We start from the raw sequence: 26642 nt of genomic DNA on the forward strand, positions 1-26642 counted from the left end.
TGGCTTATGTATGGTACTAACCTTAGTTGAGGCGTCTGACCTAAAGGTTAAGTTGGTAGTTTTAGCTGAAGGGATGTTTAGAGTTTTAGTAAGTGTTCTCATCACGGGTCAGAGTATATATAACTCTTATGTTGTAACATCTCGATGTTGATGTAATTTCAATTTTAGACCTATGTACGGATAATTATAGCATTTTAGTCATTGAGTACAAGAAAGAGTGCAAAAAGGCCCATAGTGTAATTTTTGTAATTTTCGACAAGGTGGGGTACGTTGGGCGTACTTTGTGTATGCTAAGCATACTAGGTCGGACCCTAGTACATTGGGCATAAACCACATACGCAGGGCGTACGTAATGAAACCTCAAACCCTAATTTTTTAAGTTTGGTCTATATAAAAGTGTCATTAACTCTTCATTCCTCATCCCCCCTTCAGCCTCGAACCTTCATTTCATCCTTTGAAACCCTAATCCCTTGTGTGTGATCATTTGATCTCAAAAGTGTGTGTATGTTTGTGTGTGTGTTTGGTGCTTTCGAAGCAAGGTGAAGAAAAGAGCATCATCTTAGGAGATCAAGGCCTTCTAGATTCAGGAACAACTCACCTTCAAGGTCCAGTTTGAGGTATAAAGTTATGTACTTGATGACTCTATGCATAGATCTAAGTTAGCCATGGAGTTTGTGTCATTTTGTTCCTTTTATTTGGGTATTTGGAGTATGAGCTACTCTATCCACTTTGAGTTGTCCTTTCAGTCACTTTGAAGTGTTTAGAAGCATAAAATGTAGTGTTGATCATATATTTCCTTCCATGCATGTGTTTTAATGTCTTAATGGGTTAAATGATTGAGGTTTTTGATGTCATGACCTTTTTAGCCTTGCAAGATGATAAAGTTGGAAAATTTATGGTCAAAAACGTTATTTAGGACTTGAATTTGCATTTGGACATGTTAAGTCGAAGTATTAAGATCAAAATCCAATAAGTGGGGAGTTGTTGCGTACACTAGGCATACCAAATGGGCTACATTGCGTGTACGCATATTTGGCCCCGAAGCCTCGAACCTCGAGTATGCCCCGCGTACCTCCGGAGTACACCTTGCGTACAAAGCCTGAATCGACTCGGCTGAGTTGACTTGGTTGTGTTGACTCAGTTGACTTGTGGATTTTGACTAGTTTTGAGCAAGGGTATTTTGGGAAAAAATGTTATTAATTCAGAGTTGGGAGCTATTCAGACTACATGCAGATAGTGAGGTGAGTTTTCCTCACTATACATATGGGTCGAAGGAACCAAGGCCGACTGTCACACCCCGAAACTGATGGCGGAAACGTTCCGGGGCGGAGGACGTCATGTAGAGTATCACAACCAATGTACATAGTAATCATAGCAAACACAAACATTACCTTACGTAGAATCATTACATTTGTTTGAAAGTAGAAAAGCAAAGTAATACATGTTTATAGATACATAAGTTTAAACAAAAGTTAGACGTGACTTCCATACGCTCCGTCTTCAGCAAAAGAACGCGGGATACATGTCTAAGGAGAACCTGAGAATACAAGCAGTTTAAAAATCAGCATAAAGCTGGTGAGTTCATAAGCTGTTTGTTTATGTAACAGATCATGTTTCCTTTGGTTTTCCTGAAAAGTTGTTATCCAAGAAAATCCTATATTTTCTTATAAAGACAGTTTAGTTAAACTTCTGAATTCCATTCGGTACAACAGTAGATAGTTTAATACGTAAAACTATATATATTGAAAAACCCTAGATTACCATTCAGTACAACCGTAGGTAGTTTTAATATATAATACTATAGATTAAAGGAAGATATAAAATCCATGAATAAACTTATATTTTAATACATATTGTGAGTCGGATAACCATGCTAATATGACATGAGACCTCCTTTACGTTCTTCAGGCGTCGGACGATATCCAGAATTTGTCACCCCAGGCGTGCCCGCCTAACTGTAGCTAGCAGTTAAGGTGTGGGATTGTCAGTCCCGAATAGATCTATTCACAAATTCCAAGCTCTCCCTTCAGGAGACTCTGGTTATACTTCCGGGGAGGATTTACTGATAACCCGAAGGGTTTAATGAAGACAAATCTCACAAGCTAGTATTAAATTATTCACGGTGTACTCGGTCGTTATCAAACATCATAGTCGTTTTGAAACATAATATAGTAAAAACAATTAAATACAAAGAAATTATCTGGCATGATACTCTAAATTAAACAGAGATAAACTGAATCAGACATAGTTTATCTATTAACTTTGCATGAAATCTGTACTCGTAAAACAAGAACTGAAGATCGCAAATTGTTCCCATGAAAATTTGATGGTTTTGATTGTTTCTCACACTGTAATTGAAATCTACTTAGTTATATTCAGAAAAACATCCCTTATGCTCCGCATGATACAAAAGAGGTAAATATATCTAAAAGTTTGCCAGACATTTATAGAATTACATCAGTTTTAAGTTTCGAAAACATTTATATTTTGCTTGTATTCCCCCCTGAAAACATTGAAAAATACTGAAAAAGGTGTAGGGGTATGAACTCACCAGACGAGAAATGTGCCGGTTGGATGCTAATTGTCAGTTTGGGGCTTGAAAACATGCGAGGTTCCTATGTAATATGAAGAGATACATAATTTGTATCTAATTAGACCTTGATCTATTAATTAAATAAGAATAGACACTTCTAGACGTGAAAACACTTCAATTCAAGTGTTTGGAGTGACTCGAGTAGCATCTAAGGGTGTGTATGGCTTGAATATGGAGTTTCCTCTTCAAGAGTAAACTCCAAATGGAGTTTTCGGCCCCAATGACCAACTCCCCATGAGTTTACGGCCATAAACTCATGGTGGGGTGTTCTAGGATGCTTAATAGTCTTATAACTCTTGAGGGGTGATGCAAGGATCAAATCTAGGGCATAGGAAGTGGTTTAACTAACAAAGGGACCATTTAATGGAGTTTACGGCTGTAAACTAGGATTTTATGGCCGTAAACTCTCTCATACCCAATCCTTATGTGTTTTAGTGGTCCAAGATTAATCACATGTGATTCCAACTCATTTTACAAGTCATGGGATGAAGATAAGGTGTCTAAGTCCATAACTTATTTGGTATATACTTGACCCGACCCGGCATGGTCCATTTGGGTTACACTTCACCCGAACAATTTATATGGATAATCTTATGAGAATAGTATGTTTATGATTTATTAATATATTATAAGTTATAATATATTAATATGAAGTCATGTTATTTAATTAGTTTTAGTCTTAAATTAATTATGAATTAATTTAGTGATTAAAAAGAAGACTAATTAAACACGAATTATTTTATATAATATGGGCTTAAACTCATTAGGAATGGGCTAAGCATGCATGGGGGTCCATGGATGATCCACGGAGCTTTTAACCCATGGATCCTTGGAAAGGAAAAGACATGGGTTATTAGGGTTTACCCTAATCCTCCACACTATATAAAGATGCACATATTGCAGGAAATGGCAACTAGTTGTGTGAGAACTAAGGGTGGCCGATTTCTACATAAGCATATTATTCTCTCAAGGTTTTTTCCAAGTTTGTGGTGATTTGTGATTCCACTTGAGGCATTCACATTATTGGTGCTAGGCTTTCAAACTCCAAGCAATCAACCACCATCAAAAGGTATGTATTTCTACTGGTAGTTTTATGATTCATAATCCTTATGTTATGCTAGTTAGGAAGAAACCTTGGAAATTATTATTTGCATGTATTTTAGAAGAAAACATAGATCCAAGGTTTATAGGGTTGCATGCACACCATAGGAGTGTTAGAATGCTCAAAACCCAACAGTGGTATCAGAGCCTAGGCTTGTTTTCCTGAATACTTGATGCAAATTGCTGAAAAATGGTGGAAAACTGCATTCTGCACAGCTGAATCACCGAGTCCATTCATGGTACTCGCCGAGTCCATGTGTATATTCAACCAACTCGCCGAGTCAGTTCATGCACTCGACGAGTTGGCAGGCCTGAGTGGAGATTTTCGAGTTTTGGTGTTGGAATTGGTCTAGAATCATTACTTTAAACTGTTTTGAACTTATAAAACCTGTTTTTGATGTGGTAATGATTATGGTAAACCAATTTCAAGGCTATTATCAAAATTCCAAGTTTTATATGTGTTCATATGATTCTTGAAATGGTTGATATGGATATTCATGTTCTTATGAGTTTTGTTGGATCATAGGAATTATTTGCAAATTGTTTGTTAGTTAATTCTTGATCTTAATGTGTTTTAATGGAATTCATAATTTGTCCTCAAGTTATGGAATTCCAAAAGTTTTTCTTTTAAATGTATTTTAAGAAGTCATAGGTTACATTTTTTTTTGAAGAGTTTTTCCCATAAATGATTTTATGGACTCCATGACTTGTCCCCAAGTTATGGATTTCCAAGAGTCTCTTCATTAATACTTTCTTGAAGCCTTATTAAAACTCATAAGTTATGAATATCCAAAAGTTTTTGAATTGTTCAAAACTTGCCCTCAAGTTTTGGAATTTGTAAAGTTTCACACAAACTTTAATTCCATACCGTAGAAGTTTTAAAAGTTAAAATTCAACCCTTATACTATTATAAGATTAATGGTTAATATATATATATATATATATATATATATATATATATATATATATATATGTATAAGAATAAGTCGTTCCTCATTCATGAAGCCGATCTATAAGGGGGTATAAGGTTGTTGCCTATAAAATGGCAGCTTAATGGGTGTCCACTCTCACCCACCGCTTCCTTGATCGGTGGAGGGTCGTTAGCCGAACGGGTAGAACAATGACTTTAAATTCTCATTAAAAGTATAATGATTATTATAAAGTAACTAAATATATTTTTTTAGTTCCCAATCTTAGTTACTTTAGGAAAAATGTGAATATGGTGCTAACCCATGAAATTCACACTTTGTACCTTACCAAATCGTTAGTGGAGTGTGTGTGGTTAACCAGCACACTAACCTGGACTAGTAAGGATCACAAAGGGTGACTTAATGTTTATCATAGATAGGTGGAGCGCGTTTGGTTAACCAGCATATTGATTAGGTGATAATATTAAGGGTACCAAGTGAATTTTCATGGTTATTCGCACCTTGTTTTGTGATCCTCGGCATCCCAGTCACAAAATTTGAAAGGGCACACTCGAGATTGAAACATGCCATTGAAAAGTTCAATGAATCTCAAAAGATCTAGGAGTTTCAAATGCAATTAAAACCTAATAAATTATTTCGTTTTTCATGGTGGAAATTGCTGAATCGTCATTCGCCTACCTTCAAATATTTTATAGCTTGGATTATGGCATCCTTCTTCCAAGTTATAAAATATTGTGTTGGGTCCTAGCTGTAATATTTCATATTGGGTGTTATATTAAGGATTTTGAATCAACTAACTTGATTTTCTCCCATTGAAGATGTCTGGTTCAGACAACTATGATCTTCCCAAATCGCTTGGAACAAGCTTTCCTCTTAAAGATGATGTCCCTCAACATCATGCTTCTCTTCCTCCACCTCCTCTATTTATTCTCCCTAACCCACAAGTTTAAGGTCACTCAAGCACTATTGGCAAGCAAGATCTATGTGTGATCACATCTTGGTGATGAAGTCACATATTGACAAGCCGGGAGAGTTGGGTGTCAAAGTCTTGTGAAAGTTGGATGTTCAATCACTTTCTTGGTAACATAGTGTGTCCCTTTGGGACTACTATGAGATAGACTATGACATGACCCTTAGTGATCTTATCTATTTGCTTGGTGCTTCGGAATCAACAATGATTTGAAACACTAGTAAAGCAAATTTTGTTGGAAGATCAACTTCCCAAACCTTAAATGGACATTGACAATGGTAGCATTGGATATCTAGAAAAGAATTTCTCTTCCCAATGGAAAGGGATCGGCCATAGTCAACTCGATTGACCAAATGGTAAAGAGAAAGGCTACGTCTGAGATAGTCTCATGTGTTGTTACTAAAGGGTCCATATGTTTTATTGCCAAAGGGAGGGACACTGGTTGCGAAGCTGCCATATTTACCTAAAAGATCATAAGATTGATCAAGTCAAGAAGTTTGACTCTACTTCAGTTAAAGTCCACTGTCTAAGTCTATTAAGTTCCTATTTGGAGATTCTTATTACATAATGTGAATGGGTCACATGTTGATGTTTTAAAAATCAAATAAAAGATAGGAAGCTTAAAAGAAGTATATGTTGATTCTTATTGCGAAGATGGGTTTCGATCACATGGTTCGGTGATCAGAATTTTGAGCTGTTGCTTGAGAGTTATGATATATTACTTAGGAATAGGTAACAACAAGATTTTCATATGGATTGTAAGGATAAGTTTTTCCGAAAAGTTTTAAATAAAAAAAGGGGTTTTAATTTTATTTATTTTAAAAATATCCTTACAATGACATTTGTGAAAAATTGTTGCTTATATGTTTCCAGTAATAGTAATATTGGAAAGTGGATTTGATTCTTTCATTTGTGGTAGTCTCTGAATTTACCAAATGAGGAAAGGTTCTCATCACCCAAGTTTCAATTGTACCGAAACTTGGAATCATATAAGCTGTATTGTATGATGGATGAGAATTTTCATCTCTAGAAAATTAAGACTAACTCCTTATGTGAACAAGGATAGGACTAAAGGGATCGAGTACACGTGCTTGTGCACTAGTCAAGTCCACCACAAAGATTGATAAGACTATTCGTCATGATTTGCAAAAGCTTAGTAAATATGGTAATACCTACAAGCTTAAGTATAATTCTGAAGCATTGAAAAGTTTTCAATGTGTGACAGAACGAATGGGAAAGAATCAAATTAGGCAGAAAGATAAAAGTTTCTCAAATCTGAAAAATGGGAGAGTACTTTAGTATCATGTTTTATGATCATCTTAATGATTAAGATACCATATCATAAATTCATACTCTAAGGACATCTTAGTGCATTGTTATGACTAAGAAGAGGGGTCATGAATTGTTGGAATGGTTAAAATCAAGAAGATGAATCATACTTCGTTCCAAAACAACTCTTAGAGTCATATTCCAAGATTATAACTTGAGTGACATATCTTAAAGTAGGTTTTAACACTTGTCGAATGTAAGAGTAAAATGTTTTCTACTCTTGTACATTTGAAATTGGTAAGTTGTGATGTCTTGGATAAGACAAAGACCAACTAAGACCAATTATATGAGGTGTTTATCTTGATAAAAATCTGCACTAACTCTTGAATATTTGTTTGGTTGTCAAGGAATGGTTCTTGACAAAGAGAAACTTACATGTCAAGAGGACAGTGGGAGTTTTAAAGGCCTTGAGAGTTTCAAGAACTTATCAAGAATAAAAACCTATAGTTTATCACTAGCACACTACTTAAGGCTTGCAACCTATTGTGTTGACATAATTCTTATTTTTGTGCCTACTTCAAATAAGTTGAATATGCATGTGAGTTATCAGAGTTCAACTTGGAAGCAATGGTGGGCTTTTGTGCTACCAAGTGGCAAGAAATTAAGATTGAACAAGTTCAATCCATATGAGTTTGAATTTGTCACTAACCTTGTCTTGAGATTATGGTTTTGACATATTCACATGGATTAGAATACATACACCACAAAATCTAAGTGTCATAAGGTTTCTCTCCTATTCATGAGAATGATGGGGAGGAAACGCTTTCACTAAGTAGATTTTAAGTATAGCAATTGTGTTATTTGCATTTTCAAAATTCGTTAGTGGGGCGTGTGTGGTTAACCGGCACACTAACATGGACTTGTGAGAAATGGAAAAGGTCTAAAAATTTGAGACTATGATTACGGCATCCCTTTTCATAGTTGTTGAAATTTTTTAAACACACATGTGAGCTATCTACGGAAGGGTGTATGAATCTAAATTTTAGAAGTCCAACCGATTTCTGAATACATGTCAAAGATAGTGGGAGCATAAGTGTTATGCTGATAATCATCATGTTAGTGGGAGCATGATATTTATGAGTATTATTATTGCAAAGCTAGCAATGTTAATTATTGAAAAACAAAAGTTTCAATTTGTGAAGTTGCAGGGGTTGAAAAATTGTTTTGCTATAATTAAGGGAGAGGAAATTATACTTCAATTCAATTCTAAAAGCTTAGATTGATATTTTAATCATCTTTAGTCAAGGATATATAAATGTATTTTATGTTTGAATGGTTCAACTTAAAGAAATTCTATATATATTGCGTTATCAAAATTCGATTATGATTACGGCATCCCTCTTCATAGTTAAATTTTGAAAACATGGCAAATAAAATAATATTGTAGCAAAAGACTGGTCTAGTATCATGTCTTTATGTGAGACATCATGAATCGTGTCCTATATGCTTCGGATATAGGATTGATTTCATGTGCTATAATATTCATCCTTTCCAAATTTTCCAAATGCTCAAGGCATTTAGAAGGGATAAGTCTAGAACTGGATATGACTAAAGTGATTCAGCAATTGTCGAGGACAATCTGAGGTTTGCCAAAGATTGGTTGCTCAAGGACATTTGGAAGTATAGTGTTAATTTTGGCAGGACCATATTGACATTTTCTGAAAAGAGGCAACTCTTGTTCAGAAATGATAGTCAAAATGGGACTATGGAAATGTCTCCATAGGTGGAAGTTATTCAATCTGTGTAAGATTAGAAAACCTTAATGCAAGAAGGATGTTCAAAGCAATGTACTTTGAATATGAGACTTCGTTTCCATAGAGTTGATCTCCTTTGGAATCCTCTGTAATGACTGATGACAAGGTTTTGGTGACCTTGTGCATAATCATTATGAGAGGATCAGTGCATATAAGTTTAAAATCTAACAGATTTTTGGTAAATGGTAGGAATTAGAAATTCTTATATTTAAAATAAGGATTTGGGATTGTGAAATGAGTATCATTGGAATCATGTTCAATTGATCTATTTCACAAAGTAAAGATCATAGACAAACATAGTGTGCATACTTGAAGTATGGCATAACTATTGTTTAGAAAAACAAAGTGTACATGCTAGGAGCATGGGACAACTGTTGTTTTTATTCAAGTATTAAGTTGATTATTTGAAACATTACACAATGAATAATGTGTAATCAATATGGTGATAAATAAAATGTAGTTTTATTTATATTCAAAAGGGTTCTAAGACCATATTGGATTCGATTATTATTGTGTTTCACTTTGCATGTTTTGACTTCCAGAATAGCTAGGTTATTCTTTCGAATGACTAAGTTATTTAAACACTCCACAGTCGTTCATATGTTGGAAGTAGGTATGAATTAAGACTGTCATGAATCGAGGTTGTAGATGGCTAAATGTGTTTAGACATAGCAATGGTTGCTACAACATTCATGAGTGCTCATAAGTTATGAGTATTAGAATAAACCCACGCTCACTTGTAGCACTTCATGGAATTTATCTCGAGTGATCATGAGACGATAATATCATATAAGTCTTCAAACCTAGAGATATGAGTTGTTACCTATGAGTTGGTTGTGCACTGATTGCACGTAAACGCATCAGTAACTTGATGTTATAAAACGTGCCTTTATGTACAATTCAACAAGTAGTAGAACAAGCATATGAGTCGAAGTTTATCTGTTCCTTCTAGAAATAGAAGCGATATCTGGGCCCCTCGATGATTTTGTGTTGACCCATGTACCGGGCCCGGACATAACTAAATTGGTGTGTTCAGTTAAGTTCTTTGTCAAACAAATCGGAAATCGAGAAACAAACTGCTGGACAATAAGTACGATGTTGTTCCATGTATTTGACCGGCTAATATCATGAGAACAGAGGATTATATGATCACTTATCTAAAATGGCACTTCATAGTTCAACAGAGTTTTCGAGAGCTACGATTGTTGATTGGTTCCTGAAGTAACATACGCAAATACAGTTATTAGACTTATCCAAGTGGGAGACTGTTGGATAAGGTGTCTAAGTCCATAACTTATTTGGTATATACTTGACCCGACCCGACATGGTCCATTTGGGTTGCACTTCACCCGAACAATTTATATGGATAATCTTATGAGAATAGTATGTTTATGATTTATTAATATATTATAAGTTATAATATATTAATATGAAGTCATGTTATTTAATTAGTTTTAGTCTTAAATTAATTATGAATTAATTTAGTGATTAAAAAGAAGACTAATTAAACACGGATTATTTTATATAATATGGGCTTAAACTCATTAGGAATGGGCTAAGCATGCATGGGGGTCCATGGATGATCCACGGAGCTTTTAACCCATGGATCCTTGGAAAGGAAAAGACATGGGTTATTAGGGTTTACCCTAATCCTCCACACTATATAAAGATGCACATATTGCAGGAAATGGCAACTAGTTGTGTGAGAACTAAGGGTGGCCGATTTCTACATAAGCATATTATTCTCTCAAGGTTTTTTCCAAGTTTGTGGTGATTTGTGATTCCACTTGAGGCATTCACATTATTGGTGCTAGGCTTTCAAACTCCAAGCAATCAACCACCATCAAAAGGTATGTATTTCTACTGGTAGTTTTATGATTCATAATCCTTATGTTATGCTAGTTAGGAAGAAACCTTGGAAATTATTATTTGCATGTATTTTAGAAGAAAACATAGATCCAAGGTTTATAGGGTTGCATGCACACCATAGGAGTGTTAGAATGCTCTAGACCCAACACTAATCTCTCGATCTATGATTTCGGCTTCATAAAGGGATTACTAGGGTTTCATTAGTTATGTGCTTCCTAAGATTGGAGACGTGGAATACAGGATGGATGCTGCTAAGTCCTGAAGGTAGTCGGAGTTTATAGTCTATAGGACCGATCCTAGCGAGGATCATGAAAGGTCCTATGTACCTCGGGTTAAGTTTTCCGCGCTTTCCCAAGCGTATAATGTCTTTCCAGGGCGAAACCTTCAACAGGACACGGTTTCCAACCTGGAATTCTAAGGGTTTTCGTAGTTTATCGGCATACACTTCTGTCTGTCTCATGAAGCTTTCAATCGTTCTCGGATCTGGATGATTTTCTCGACGGTTTCACGGATGATTTAATTACCAGAGAGGGAACTGTTAGGGAAATGGTCTCTTGGCTAGTTGCATGTCCTCTACTTTGGTCCAGCACAGAAGCGATCTTGTACTTACAACCGTAGAGGGTTTTGAACGGGGCAGTCTTGATGCAGGTCTATGATGATTCGGTCAAGGGTAATGGGTGTCCCATGATTTTCCGGAATCGATAACACATGCTCTCAGTATGTCTTCTAGGGTCTGGATAGTTCTCTCACTCTGTCCGTCAGTCTGAGGATGATAAGTTGTACTCATGTCTAGCTTGGTTCCAAAGCTTTCTGGAGGGACTGCCAGAACCTTGAGGTAAACCTGCTATCTCGATTGGAGATAATGGACACAGGCACACCGTGCAGTCGGACTATCTCTTGGATGTAGACTCGTGTGAGTCTTTCCATCTTGAATGATTCTTTAATCGGGAGGAAGTGAGCGGATTTTGTCAAACGATCGACAATTACCCAAATGGTATCATACCCACTCGGAGGCCTAGGTAACTTGGTGATGAAATCCATGGTATTCATCTCCCATTTCCACTCAGGTATCTCGGGCTACTGGAGCAGACTCGAGGGTTCCTGATACTCGACCTTTACCTTGGTGCAAGTCAGACACTTGCCCACGAAGGTTGTGATCTCGGCTTTCATGTTTGGCCACTAGTATTGCTTCTTGATATCCAGGTACATCTTGTTCAAACCTGGGTGAACAGAGTATCTGGCCTTGTGAGCTTCGTTCAACACGTTCTCTGGTTTTAGGGCTTTGAACTGGGCTTCTCGGATCCGTACGGATAAGCGGGAATGGATGGTCATTGTCAATGTCTTCACCTTGTTACTTGAGCTTTTCATTCGGCTAAAGGGCATCTGCTACCAAATTGGCCCATCCGGGATGGTAGCGGATTTCACACTCGTAGTCATTAAGCATCTCCACCCATCGTCGTTGCCTCGTGTTTAAGTCTTTCTGATTGAAGATGTGCTGCAGGCTTTTATGGTCGGTGAAGATCGTGCACTTAGTTCCGTAGAGATAATGTCTCCAAACCTTCGGCGTGAAGACCACAACTCCTAACTTTAGGTCGTAAATCGTGTAGTTAACTTTGTGTGTCTCCATCTGTCTCGAGGCATAAGTGATAACTTTTCCTCTCTGTATAAGTACACAGTCTAGAATCTGATTAGACGTATCGCCGATGACAACGAAATCCTCTGTTCCTTCGGGCAGAGACAGGATAGGTGTGATGTACAAGGCTTGCTTCAATGTTTGGAATACTGTATCTTGCTTTTCACTCCAACAAAAGGGTATAACTTTCTGTGTCAGAGTGGTCGGGGCTTGGCCAATTTTTAGAAAATTTCTGGATGAATCTGCAATAATAGCCGGCAAAACCCAAGAATCGACGGATTTCTGGGGGTGTCTTCGGGTCCGACTAATTCTTTATCGCCTTTCTTTTGGAAGGGTCCTATGTGTATGTCTCCCTTGCTTACTACGTGACCAAGGAAAGTGGTTAGACTGAAAGGCATCACTACAAACTTGTAGTGATCATATCGAGTCCTGAACGCCATCTTGGAAACATCATTCTCGTGAACTTGAGCTGATGGTACTCTTTGTCGAGCAGTTCGTTAGGCTGACTGGATAACTCCTGCATTTCTGTTGGAGCTAAGCGATACAAATACTTGGCTACATGATTAGTTCCAGGAATTAGGTCGATGCAAAACTCGACTTGACGTTCGGGAGGAATTCCCGGAAGCTACTTGGGAAAAACATCTGGAAAGTTGCAGACTTCGGGGATGCTCTTGAGGTCTTTAACTATTTGTTTCTCGTTGATTACATGAGCTAGGAATGCGCGACTCTACTTTGACAGAAGCCTTTGAGCTTTGATGCATAATATGATACGAAGATTGGAACTAAATCTATCACTGTAGGTCATGAGAGTTTGGCCAGAGGGTAGGTTGAGACGGATGGTTGTAACAAAGGATATCTGCATGATTAGGACTCAACCAATCCATGCCAATAAGAACATCAAAGCTCTTGATGGTAACTGGTTTTAGATCAATGAGAAATGAATGATTGTTCAGGGTAAGGGTACAGTTTATGAATATGTCGTTAGCGTTTCCCTTTCTCACTGTTAGTCATCTCGACGGTAGATGTTTCGGTTACTAGACGAGGACTATGTTTAAGAAGATGTTTGAATGAATGGCTAATAAGAACTTCTTTAATACTAGATTCGAAAAGGATATGAGCATAAGAATTGTCGAGAAAAAAAACGTACCCACGACGACGGAGGGATCGGCGACTGCCTCCTCCTGTTTTATAGCTAGAATTATCCCGGCGTTGCTACTTGTTGTTGCTTTGGGGCAGTTCCTCTTGAAATTCCCGACTTATCCATAGCCGTAGCAGACCTGATTGACACTCGATCCGGAAGCTTGATTGGTTGGTTGATCCAGTTCTCTACAGTTTCGCACAAGATGGCCCCTCTTGCCACAGCTGATGCATATCTTCTCACGGCATGGGCCAGGGATACGATGGTGGTAATTGCACCTGTTGCACCAAGGGAGGTTACCAGCATACCCAGTGGTAGGTGCTTGAGCTGTAGATGCAGCGATAGGAGTAGTAGCAGCTTGGACTGCCACTGTTTTGGGCTTCTTGGAGGATCCTTGTGAATTCTGACCCTTTCGCTTTTTCCATATATTCTTCCTACTCCCAACACACTCATTCTGGTGCCCCTAATCAACTTCATGGTTTTGGGAATAGATGTTACTTCCTGGTCCACTGAACCTGCTAGGGTTCAAAAGCGTCATTGCAGCCGTCACTGCGGCAGTAACAACTGTCTAAAATAAGACAGGGTCGAACGGAGGAGAATATGGTGGCGGAGAGTTGTTGTTCCTATATCCGGGTCCTTTCTTTGGAGACATTTTGATCTAAAATGATTAGGAAAAAGAGGATGGTAAGTCCTCTGAATTGAATCTAGAGATATGAAACAGAGGATATCTCATTATGACAGAGATAGGGTTCCATAAGCGATAAACAGGAAAGAGTTATCAAATCAGATAAACTATCACTAAAGAAGGAACGAGTAGTAATACTTGGAATGAATTTCTACAATGTACTCAGTTCTGGCTAAAATGCTGCCATAGTATTTTATGTTTCACTATAACGTCGATTCATTGTTTGGATCTTAGGTAAGTCTTAGGCATGCTACATACCACAGTCACCCCTAAGCACATGTTGGCCGTGTCTTCAGTGAATATAGTTGATCAGGCTATATTGACCCTAGACACGACTACAGAACTGCCCGGGTTTAACCTTAGTACACAACACCCAATTACTTATGTTTTGTTCTACTCGTAGTTACGGTTCCCGGCGGTTAGGTATACTTGTATACTTTTGAAAATACTTATATTTTAAAGTATACTTTTAGTTCAGAGCACTTTGGCCCCTTAATGTTTATAGTCTTATACCATGTAAGCTTTGGTATACTAGTTCACTATAAACAAGGGCTCTGATACCAATCTGTCACACCCCGAAACCGATGGCGGAAACGTTCCGGGGCGAAGGACGTCATGTAGAGTATCACAACCAATGTACATAGTAAGCATAGCAAACACAAAACATTACATTACGTAGAATCAGTACATTTGTTCGAAAGTAGAAAAAGCAAAGTAATACATGTTTATAGATATATAAGTTTAAACAAAAGTTAGACATGACTTCCATACGCTCCGTCTTCAGCGAAAGAACGCGGCATACCTGTCTAAGGAGAACCTGAGAATACAAGCAGTTTAAAAATCAGCATAAAGCTGGTGAGTTCATAAGCTGTTTGTTTATGTAAAAAAATCATGTTTCCTTTGGTTTTCTAAAAAGCTGTTATCCAAGAAAATCCCATATTTTCTTATAAAGACAGTTTAGTTAAACTTCTGAATTCTATTCGGTACAACAGTAGATAGTTTAATACGTAAAACTATATATATTGAAAAACCCTAGATTACCATCCAATACAACCGTAGGTAGTTTTAATATATAAAACTATAGATTAAAGGAAGATATAAAATCCGTGAATAAACTTATATTTTAATACATATTCACTACTAGAAAAACAGCCTTTTACGACGCTCATTGCGCGTCGTAAAAGGTTCAGATGACGCGCAAATGCATGTCAAGGAAGGCCCTGTCATAAAGAGAGACAACGCGCTTTTGCGCGTCGTCTACAGACGACGCGCATTTACGACGCTCATTTACGACGAGCAATTACGACGCGCGTTTACGACACGCAATGCGTATCAAGGAAGGCCCTGTCATAAAGGAAGATGACACGCATTCGTGTGTCGTAACCTTACGACGCGCGTGTTAATGACACACAATGCGTATCAAGAAAGTCCCTGTCAAGAAAGGCCATGTCATAAATGAAGATGACACACATTTTTGCGTATCGTAAATTTAAATGTTTAAAAAAATAAATTTATATATTTATTAATTTTTAAATTAAATTTGCATTTAATTTCTCATAATAGAAATAAAATACCATATACAAAAAATACAATCCATTGCATAATATAAAATAAAATTTCATACTCAAAAAATAAAATAAATTGCACAAATTGTAATGTCATACAAAGAATCATTCAAATGTTAAACAAAAATAATACATTGCTAACATGGGTTATACATTCCTATAAAACTAACAAATAATCATACAACTCTGTTTCTTACTGGAAAGGAATGTGAAACATGATTACAAGTCTCCCTTAATCTTGATTACTCACCTGCTTAAGTAGAATGTTGTTGTTGAGAAGGTTACCTAGCAACAGAGAAAAACACAACACCTCTCCCACAATCATAACATCATTTACAGAGAAAGGGTTGTCAATTACTTTCATTAAGACTTTCATTCAATCACAAAAATATTAAATAAAAGGGTGAAACAGTAACTTACTTTTGATAAGTTGATCTCCCTTAGAGAAAACACAGCTAAAGCATTGAACAAGACCCTATTTCAAAATTTATAAATACACAAATCATGATACCTGATATTGGAATACACACTTTGAGACATGAATAAATACGAGTAGATTAACCTGGATACATAGGAAGTAAAGATGGAAGGTGCCAGAACTCCGGGGGCATTGGGTTGGTTCCTTCCCACTCGCACACACCAAGCCAGAACTCCACTTAATCCAGCACCAAAATAAGCCTGCATTCAGAAAGCTGCAGGGGTGAGTCACAATTCAAGAATCTGTTAAAATTTGAGGAATAACATGTTCAACCAAAACAATATTAGAAAACAGGGTTAAATGTGAAACATAGCAATGTAATAATTATCAAGGTGCTGGAATACTTGAAATCTAGATTATTTGCTTGTTTGTACATCCAGACGATTTTATCACGAACATAAGTCATGTTATCAACTTTCTGAAGAAGTATACCAAGACATTTGTAGGAGAAGAATACTCTCAATAAGATAATTTAATTAAAAAAATGTAATGATAATGATAATGAGTTCATACATGTGAAGTAGTGCATAATGCTCATCATCATATGTATAAAGCTCATACTGCTTTGCAAAAGCATTTCCAAGAGAAATGACCCAATCAATGTCTTGAACAACATCCAAATTTTCTGCAAGAAACTGCAAACAAAAAAAGAAATAAATAATAATGACATGAAAAGTAAGACTATCAGTCTATAACCTCAACAATAAAACAAAACAAATTATTATCAAAATCAAATAATGATAATACAAATTGTTACAAATTATGGGACAGCAAGGTCTTCTATGATGACATATAAAGCAGCCCTATTACAATATTACCCTTGTGGGACAGCAGGGTCTTCTTCTATGATGACAAATTATGGGACAGCAGTACATGATTAAATGCATGTAGATTGATAAGGTTGTTTCTTTTTTACTTAATAAAATCAAAATGACTTGTCGTGCTAAGTGAGAGGTTGGTCACTTTATGTATTAAGACCCTCCCTATTACAATATTACCCTTGTTTATTTTTTTATTTTATTCAACTTTTGACAATCTCATGAAAAAGGCACTATCGACCTCGTTTTTTTTCAATGTTCACAAAATTTTAAGCAAAATGTTGGCATCTATTTACCTGTTGTTGTTTGTTTTAGAATTTGGAGAGAGAGAGAGAGAGAGAGAGAGAGAGAGAGAGAGAGAATCTTCATGCCTTTATGGTGTATCAAAGGAGGGCGTGAAAAGACAACCCAGTTACCATCCTAAGCAATTAGTGGTCCTAGACCATGTGAAAAACAGAGCTCATATCATAAGCTGATTTCATAAAAAGATATAAAAAGAAAGACTAAAGAGCCAGTACCAGTTGATCAAACCCATGACATCTTTTGTGTGCCCAGTGAATTTGTTCATGACAAGTGGATCCGAAGGGCATATTGCATTTGCTTGCAAAAAAAACTATACACAACCAAAGAAAAATGAAATTACATCAAACCAAATAAAGAAAATGGTATTTTAGACATTTTTTTAAGAATGTGGTATAGCAATTACTACCTGCTCAGCGAGTTTAGGTAAGTGACACCTAAAGATTAAAAACAAATAATTTAATCATATTACACTTTGATAATATTATCATTTTTTAATTTAAATAAAAGAAAAAAGATAAATTACCCAGGAAATAAGCGTGCAGCAGTTCAATAACCAGACATAGCTTGATCATCTGCTTCTTTGGGTGCATAAGCATTCCCATATCCTATCCAACCAGGGGCAAATATTCCTTCCAAGTTACCTGTAAGTGTTGTGATAGATTAATCAAAAATTAATTAATTAATCAAAAATCAAAAATAGGATGGAACCTTTTAAGTTACCTATTAAGTGTTGTGATAGATAATGGGCAAGAGCAGCGTCACCATGGAGGATTTTAGCGCCACTCCCAACTGCCTCCTCATCAACAACCACACCATCTATTATATATTTACGTGTTCTTTCATTAGGAATTTGCATTACATTTATAAATTATCATTCTATTTCTATCATTTCATTATAAAAAGAAAAAAATAATACAGTAGTAATCTTTAGACACAAACCACATACATGGCATCCATCAATATGTTTTCCAATAACGCCCTCAGACCACGGCCCCAGTGTTCTTAGTTATTGCTTTTCTTGCAATTAATCTCAAAGCACTTTCTGTATAGTGTAGGTTAACCTGCAAAAAATAATAAACAATTACAACTAACATTTTTCATTAGTAAAGCTGTTGACTGTTGAGATGAAAGAATACTTAGTTGATTCATCTGAAATAACTTGTTGTACCGTTTCCCCAATGCATTCTTTGGCTGAGGTAGCACCTAAAAAACATTATTTCTTATTCATCCACATTACTTTACCCATAGTATATAAGACTTATTGAGAACAAAAAGAAACACACCTACCAAAAGTAGTTAATTAATGCCTACAGTTAATGAAAAGGTACCGGGACATGTTGAGGCTTTGTAAGAGCTAATAAGTTGTCAAGAATTGGAAACCTTCCAACAAATTCAGGTATCAGACCATATGCAATAAGATCACTACTTTCAACCTAACAAAAATAAACACACTAACAAATTCAGGTATCATAACTCATTGATATTCTACGGCTTAAGTAACAGAGAATGTAAAAAATGGTTAAATAACATCATCTGTAGACAAAAATGTACAAAAAAGAAGTAATACGTATGTATTTCATCACAAAAGAGCGGATTTTACATTTAAACAAATGCTTCAGAAAGGGTAATTATACCTCACAAATGAATCGATGGTTCCGAGTCCGTATAAACATGATGTGAGAAGACGATTTTACCTGCAAGTAATCCATGTAAAAGAGGTGAACTAAAAACTGCAAAAAAATTAATTAATTACCTTTGGCATCATGAATGATTGCATTATGCCCTAATCGAGTTCGTTTGCACTTTCCGGTGGTCGGCATCGTCACGACGGCTGCCCTCCTTTTTTTTCGAAGGTAGAGCAAACAGGGAGAGGCGGTGGAGGAAACATTGACAAGGAGCGGAGGGATTAAACTAAGTCCATAAGTAGATATACCACCAACGATCCGACCACGTTGTTGTTTCCATGTTTAACTAAAGAGGATAAATCGATTTTGGTTTGGAGTAGCAGGGGTGAGATAACCGAAGTTAGAACACCTAGTATTTTAAAAGTGTAAAATATAGCCTATACTATATATATCATTAAAAGTCTAATATTATATATGTATGAGTAAAAAGTCAGTCTTACCGTTAGAAGGCCTCATTCACGAAGCTGGTCTATAAAGGGTATTTTAGGAAATTGCCTATAAAATGGCGATTGAATGGGTATCCACTCTTACCCACCGCACTCCTGACTAGTGGAGGGTCATTAGCCGAACGGGTAGGATAGGACAGAAACCTTCCATTATAAGTATAATGAAGTATAAAGTAACTAAATGTTTTCATAAAATTCCCAATCTTAGTTACTTTAGGAAAAAGTGAATTGATGCAATTCCATGAAATTACACTTTGTGCCCTTGCGAAGACGTTAGTGGAGCGTGTGTGGTTTACCGGCACACTAAATGGTTCTAAGCAAAGGTAGCAAAGGGTGACTCATTGTTAGTCATAGTTCGGTGGAGCGTGTGTGGTTTACTGGCACATCGAATAGGTGATTGTAACATGTGAGGGCACCATGTAAATTTGCATGGTTATTCACACCCGCTTTGTGATCCTCGGCATCCCAGTCACAAACTAGAGGGGCATATCGAGATTTAAACATGCCATTGAAATGTTCAATGAATCTCAAAGGATCTAGGAGTTTTCATAGATTTAAAACTTAAAATTTCTTTTTCGTTTTTTATGGTGGAAAATTAGTGAATCGTCATTCACTTACCTTCAAATGTTCTGCAATTAGGGTTAGGGAATCCCTCTCCCGAGTTGTAGAATATTGTGTTGGGTCCTAGCCTTAGTATATCATTTGGGTGATTTACTAAGGACTCAATAAATCAACTAACTTGAATTCGTTTTCTCCCGTTTTGTAGATGTCAAAGTACGACAACTATGGTCTTCCCAAATCCCGTGGAACAAGCATTCCACATGAAGATGATATTCCACGATTCGATCAAGGAACAAGAAATCATGCTTCACTTCCTCCCCCTCCTCCCGTTGTTCTCCCTAACCCACAAGATCGAAGAATTGAGAGGTTCAATGTCACTAAAGCCCTATTGGAAATGAAACATGAAGATGGTAAGCCCGTGTGTGCCCACGTTCTAGGAATGAAATCACACATCAATAGGTTGATAATGTTGAGTGCGTCATTCCCTGATGAGTTGGCTATAGGCTGGGTTCTACAGTCACACCCTGAATCATATAATGAGTTCAAAAGAGAGTATTATATGATGGATCATGACGCAAACCTCATTGACCTAACTTACATGCTCATTGCTGCTGAATCAAAAATGATTTGGCAAAGCAATGGAGCATATTTGTTAGGAAAGTCAACTAACCATGCTTCCGAGGACGTTCTAGGAGAACCGAACTGCGTTTGCTGCCAAGAGAAAGGGAGTTGGATACAAGTCTGCCCTAAGAGCCTGAAGAGTCCAGAAGACGGGAGAGTCAAAGAGTATGGTTGTGCTTCAGGTAAAATCCACTATCTAACTCCATTAAGTTCCTATTCGTTGATTCTTAATACATGATGTAATAAGATTGCATTTGAATGTTTTGCAGGATCAATGAAAAGAAGAGGAAGCTTGATGAAAGAGCAAGATGAGTCTAATCACGAAGAAATGGATCTCGATCGCATGGATTCGAAGATTAGATTTTGAGCTTAGAAAGTTATGATAGAGTTGTTAGGAATATTTATTACATAGTTTTTCAGTTGATTTTGTATTGTAAGGACAAAATGTTTTCCGCTGCTTTATGAATAAAATAAATTTTGATTTATTGTTTATTTATTTCCTTGCAATAAAATCGTTATGAAAAAAAAAATGATGTTTGCATATTTCTACAACGAATGGATGTGATTCTTATTATGATAATTGTGAAATGTCGAGAATTTGCCAAATAGGGAGAGTTTCTCATCACCCAAGTTTCAGTTGGACGGAAACTTGGATTCATGCAACTTGGTTGCGCGATGAATGAGAAATTTCATATTTGTAAATTAGACTAATTCGTTGACAAAGTGTCAAGTGAAGGACTAGGAGATCGAGTACACAAAGTTGTGTGTTGATCAAGTCCACCACAAGAGTAACAAGACATTCGTCATGGTTTACTAAAGGTTTAGTAAATATGATTATACTTACAAGATTAAGTGTAATTCTGAATTGATTGAAAAGGTTTAAATCAATAGCAGAACGAATAAGAAGAATCAAGTAGGCAGAAAGATAAAAGTTTCTCTATTCTAAGAAGAAGGGAGAGTACCTTTTATGCTTTATGATAGGTCTTAATGATTAAGAACCATATCTCAATTGATTCGCTAAATGAATCTTTGTGCAATTGTATGTCTAAGAAAGAGGAATCGGGAATTGAAGAAATGGTTAAATCAAGAAGTCAATCATACTTCGTTCCAAAAACAAGTCTTAGAGTTAAGATTATGACATTGAGTGACAAGTCTCAAGAAGTTTTATGACATTCATCAAGTGTATAATTTGAAAAAAAAAAGGATTTTTTTATTTTCGTACATTTGAAATTGGAAAGTTGTGATGTCTTGGATAAGACAAAGACCAACTAGGACCAATTTTTATGAAATGTTTTGTCTTGATAAAAACTACACTAACTCTTGAATATTCGTTTGTCAAGAAATGTTCCTTGACAAAAGAATCTTATATGTCAAGGAGTTAGTGGCAGTCTTAATGGTCTTGAAAAGTTTCAAGAACTAATCAAGAATAAACCTTATCGATCTTCACTAGCACACGAGTTGAGGTTTACAACCTATCGTGTTGACACTATCTTGTTTCTGTGCCGTTCCAATTGAGTTAATTATGCATGTGAGTTCTATGAGTTCTCATTTGAACGCATAAAAGGCGAGCACCTTGATCAATGAAAATTACATTGATAGGAAAGGGTGAGCTGCTTGACTACTTGGAAGACATGGTGGGCAGCCGTGTTACAATAAGGCAAGAAATCAAGATTGAGAAAATTCGGTCCATATGAGTTTGAATTTGTCGTAAACTTTGGTTTTGACAAACTCACATGAATAGGAACACATACACCATTAAAATCTAAGTGTCATAAGATTCCCTCCTTCATGAAAATGACTGTGAGGAAATGCTTTCACTAAGAAAGATTTTAAGAAGATAGTGATTGTAAAATTGTATTCTCAAATTCGATTATGGTTACGGTATCCCTTTCCATGATTCGAATTGTGAGATCTAGCAATTAGTCTGAATAGTTTAAGACACACACATGAACTATCTAAGGAAAATGTGTATAAGTTTATAAAGCCTTGATAAAACATTATCAAAGCATTGGGTATTAGAAATATGAATTTAAAGAAACTCAATAGGTATTGTTTTTCTAAAAGTTAAGCTGTTTCTGAATACGTTTCAAAGCTAGTGGGAGCATAAATGTTATGTTTATAATAATCATTGTGATAGTGGGAGCATAAATGTTATGATTGCATGATTATTAAGATAAGTATTGCAAGTTAGCAATATTAATTATATAAAACAAGAGTCATACTTTGCAAAGTTGTAAGGGGTGAATAGTTGTTTTTCTATAATTAAGGGAGAGAATATTGTAATTCATTTCAAAACTAAAGGCTTAGGTTATGGAATGCTAATAAACTTAGTCAAGGATACACAGTGAGTTCTTAAATTTCGATTATGATTACGACATTCCTCTTCATAATTCGAATCATAAGAATGTGACACATAAGATATTATGGCAGAAGATTGACAAAGTATCAAATCTTTATGTAAGACATTATGCATCGTGTCCCATACGCTTCGGGTATAGGATTGATTGCAAATGCTATAATATTTAACCATTCCAAAATTTTCCAAATGTCTAGCGCATTTAAAGGGAAAAGGACAAGAATCAGTTTTGACTAAGATAATTAAACAACTATCAAAGGACAATCCAAAGTTCGCCGAGGATTGGTCGCTTGTGAGTAGTTGGAAGTATGATATTGGATGGACCATATCGACTTTATTATGAATAGATAAGATTCTATTAAGAATGAGTTGTCATATGGAAAATATGGAAATGTTTCCATATTGGGAGTTGGATATTGAGAATCAATGTCTAGATTAGAAACTTTTATGCAAAAGGATGTTCAAAGGAATGTACTTTGAGTGAAAGACATCACATCTATGGAATTGTCTTGTAACAATCTCCGATATAGGACTTTATAATTTCGTTGGCAATAGTCATTGTGACTTTTGTGCTATGACATTACGAAAGGATCATTGCATAAAATGTTAGAATCTAGCATATTCTATAAGTGGCAAGAATTTGATATTTTTTCACTTGTGGAAAGGATTAGGAGTTGTGAAATGAGTATGATTGGTAATGTGTTCATTTGATCTATTTCACAAGGCAAGAACCATATGTAAACATTGTGTGCATGCTAAGAGCATGGGACAAGTGTGGTAAGTAATTCAAGTAAGAAGTTGATTACCCGAAACGAAAAATAATGAGTAATCGATATGGTGATAAATAAAAGGTGTTTTATTTATACTCAAAGGTTGAGGCCATATGGGATCAGTATTATTCTTGTGTTTCACTTTGCATGTTTTGACTTCCTGAATAATTTAATTGGTTAAGAACAGTCAAATTATTCGAACAGGCCATAGTCGTTCATATGTTGGAAGTAGGTATGAATGAAGACTATCGTGAATTGGTGTGTGGATTGTCTAAAGAGCATTAGACATAAGCAAATGTTTGCTGCAACGTTCATGAGTGCTTATGAATATGATTTGAGCATTAGATTAAACCCACGCTCACTTGGATCACTTCATGGATTTTATCATGAGTGATTGGTGAGACGATAATATCTTATATTCTTGAAACCGAGATGTGTGAGTTGTATCTTGCGAGTCGGTTGCACATTGATAATATGTAAATGCACCAGTAACTTAGTGTTATAAAACATATTGTTGTGTGTGATTTGGTGAGTGAGTGCAAGCGAGCATTGAGTCAAAGTTTATCCGTTCCTTTTATCCAAAGTAGGATAAAAGCGATATCTGTGGGCCCCTCGATGATTTAGTGATGGCACCTAAGCGCTTGGCCAAGCCGGGACTAAATTGATGTGTTCATTTGTAGTCTGTTGTGAGTCGTCATAAATCTGAATTCGGGAAACAACACATAGATAGAGAGAATGATTTAGATCCATGTCTTGGTCTATACGATAATATCTAGAATGGAGGAATATATGATCCCTTATCTAAAGGACACGCGTATCTGATAAGATCAGAGTTCACAGCGGCTTTAGAAAGCTACGATTGCAGATCATGATCTAAAGTCATATGCAGAATAGTTATTAGTGTCATCCAAGTGGGAGACTATTGGATTAGTGTCTAAGTCCATAACTATTTTGGTATGTACTTGGCCCGATGGTGCATGGTCCTTTTGGGTTGCCTTCACCAAAGCAACTTGATAGGATGAATTATGGAGAGAAAGGATTAAATATGATTTATTAATATATTATGAGTATAATATATTAAAGGAGAAATCATATTGTTTAATATTAGTCAAGAATTAATAAGAATTAAGTTTGTGGCTAATAGAGATTAATTAAACTTAAGGGACTAGAATTGTAATTATAAGATAATTGCAATTGGGCTATGGATTACCTTATAATATAAGGTTGGACGAATTCTATGGGGAAACCCATTAGAAATCGCCCAAGGCTTGTTAATGAAGGGTCCATGGGTTGCTTAGGGCCTAAGCATCCAAATTAGGGTTTCCTAGTTCAAAACCCTAATAGCCTACATGTATAAATAGTACCCTTAAGCCTAAAAAACGTGGTGAACTAATTGGTTAGGGTTTCCACACGTTTTGGGCAGCCTCCTTCTCTTCTCCTCTTCATCCTCTTGCTCTTGGTGTTTGTGAACCATTAGAGGAGTGACATTTGTGACTCTAAGCTTTCTAAAGTCAATACAAGAAGGATTTGAGATTGTTATTGCTACATAACAATCAAGTTAATATCTTAAACCATTATTATATATAATATCGATTATCATATGCTAGAATTAGGGTTTTAAGTCTTGGATGAATAGCATGTATAATAGAGAAACCTAGATCCAAACATTAGGGTTGCATGAGCACATAGGATGTTCTTATGGCTAAAACCCATCAATAGTATCAAATTAGAGTATCATATCAAAACATCAGAGTAAACATCTCGGGCTAAACATCATGGTGTGTGCAATGCAATCATCTGGATCTTTTCCCTTTGCTACCAGAAGTACTTGAAACCAACACTGAAACTATAAGTACGAAGGTCAGTGAATTTTCCCCAAACTAACACATACCATACACATAATCGTACTACTAGGGGATACGGGCCCCACCCACACTTAAGGATATACGGTCCCTGCCCACACTCGGCCAACTATGAGATTCGGGCTCCGCCACATTCTGTTAACTAGGAGATACGGGCCTTGCCCACACTCCATTAACTATGAGATACGGGCCCCGCCCACACTCAGCTACTAAGCATACATACAAGTATCACACAAACAACAAGTATATCCAAATCTATCAGTCAGTCATATATTCGTACTCTAATAATCCTATGAGATACAGGCCTCGCCCACCCTCCACTATCTATGAGATACGGGCCCCGCCCACACTCGGCTAACTAGGAGATACGGATCTCGCCCACACTCTGCTACTAATCAATACACATAACATACACATACCGACATTGGTACCTTCGACCCGTTCAAAACAGGAGGAAACTCACCTCACTGTTGGATGATAGCTTAAACGCCTTTGCCCGGAATCAACTCTACTCACTCCCTGAATCAAAACAACCCCTCAAATATCATTCCATACTCATAACCCTTAAGGGTCAACTCTGGTCAAGTCAAAGTCAATGCTCTGAGTTGACTCAAATCGTCGAGTTTACCCTTTAAATCGTCGAGTCTCATGAATCACAAAATCACAAAATCGCTATCTAACTCGTCGAGTTTTTCTCCAACTCGCCGAGTTCTCCCTTCTCAATAGAAATGAGACTGTCCCAGTATAACTTGTCAAGTTTCCTTGTGGACTCTCCAAGTTCCATTAACAAAATCGGGAATGTTCAACCCAACTCGTTGAACATGCCGAGTTCCTCGCATTTCCAGTCTATTTAGCCTTTTCCTCAACTCTAAGGTTCCCAAATATAGTTCTAAATTGTTTCCATGGCATATTTATGTAAAGTCGACATCTTAATGGCTTTGCATGCCTCAAATGGACCCAATCTCGAGATATAACAACCTACTTCTATAGAAATTCTCTTTTCATGGACAAGAATGGGTTTAGGACCCTTTTTATGAATATAAGGGCCAAATAACACTGAGAATGGGAGTTTGTAGCTTCAGGACTATGAAGATTATCATGCTTCCAACAATGGGGTCAAAAGGCCCATAAAACAAGACTAAGAGAGATCTAAGTTATGAATCATCAAGTTAGGGA

The 26642-nt window shown here is 36.5% G+C and overlaps 1 long non-coding RNA gene across 1 annotated transcript; it reads right to left on the bottom strand.

The window, feature by feature from the left end:
• Positions 1–17402: 17402 nt before the first annotated feature.
• LOC111915415 (uncharacterized) lies at positions 17403–18495 on the bottom strand. The gene is made up of 5 exons (XR_002858169.3): positions 18302–18495; positions 17886–18226; positions 17689–17806; positions 17572–17599; positions 17403–17475 (listed from the first exon to the last, which is right to left on the bottom strand). It is a non-coding gene; the product is annotated as an uncharacterized LOC111915415 (long non-coding RNA).
• Between the last annotated feature and the right edge of the window lie 8147 nt (positions 18496–26642).

This window comes from Lactuca sativa, chromosome 2 (assembly GCF_002870075.4).
Source record: "Lactuca sativa cultivar Salinas chromosome 2, Lsat_Salinas_v11, whole genome shotgun sequence".
NCBI lineage: Eukaryota > Viridiplantae > Streptophyta > Magnoliopsida > Asterales > Asteraceae > Lactuca > Lactuca sativa.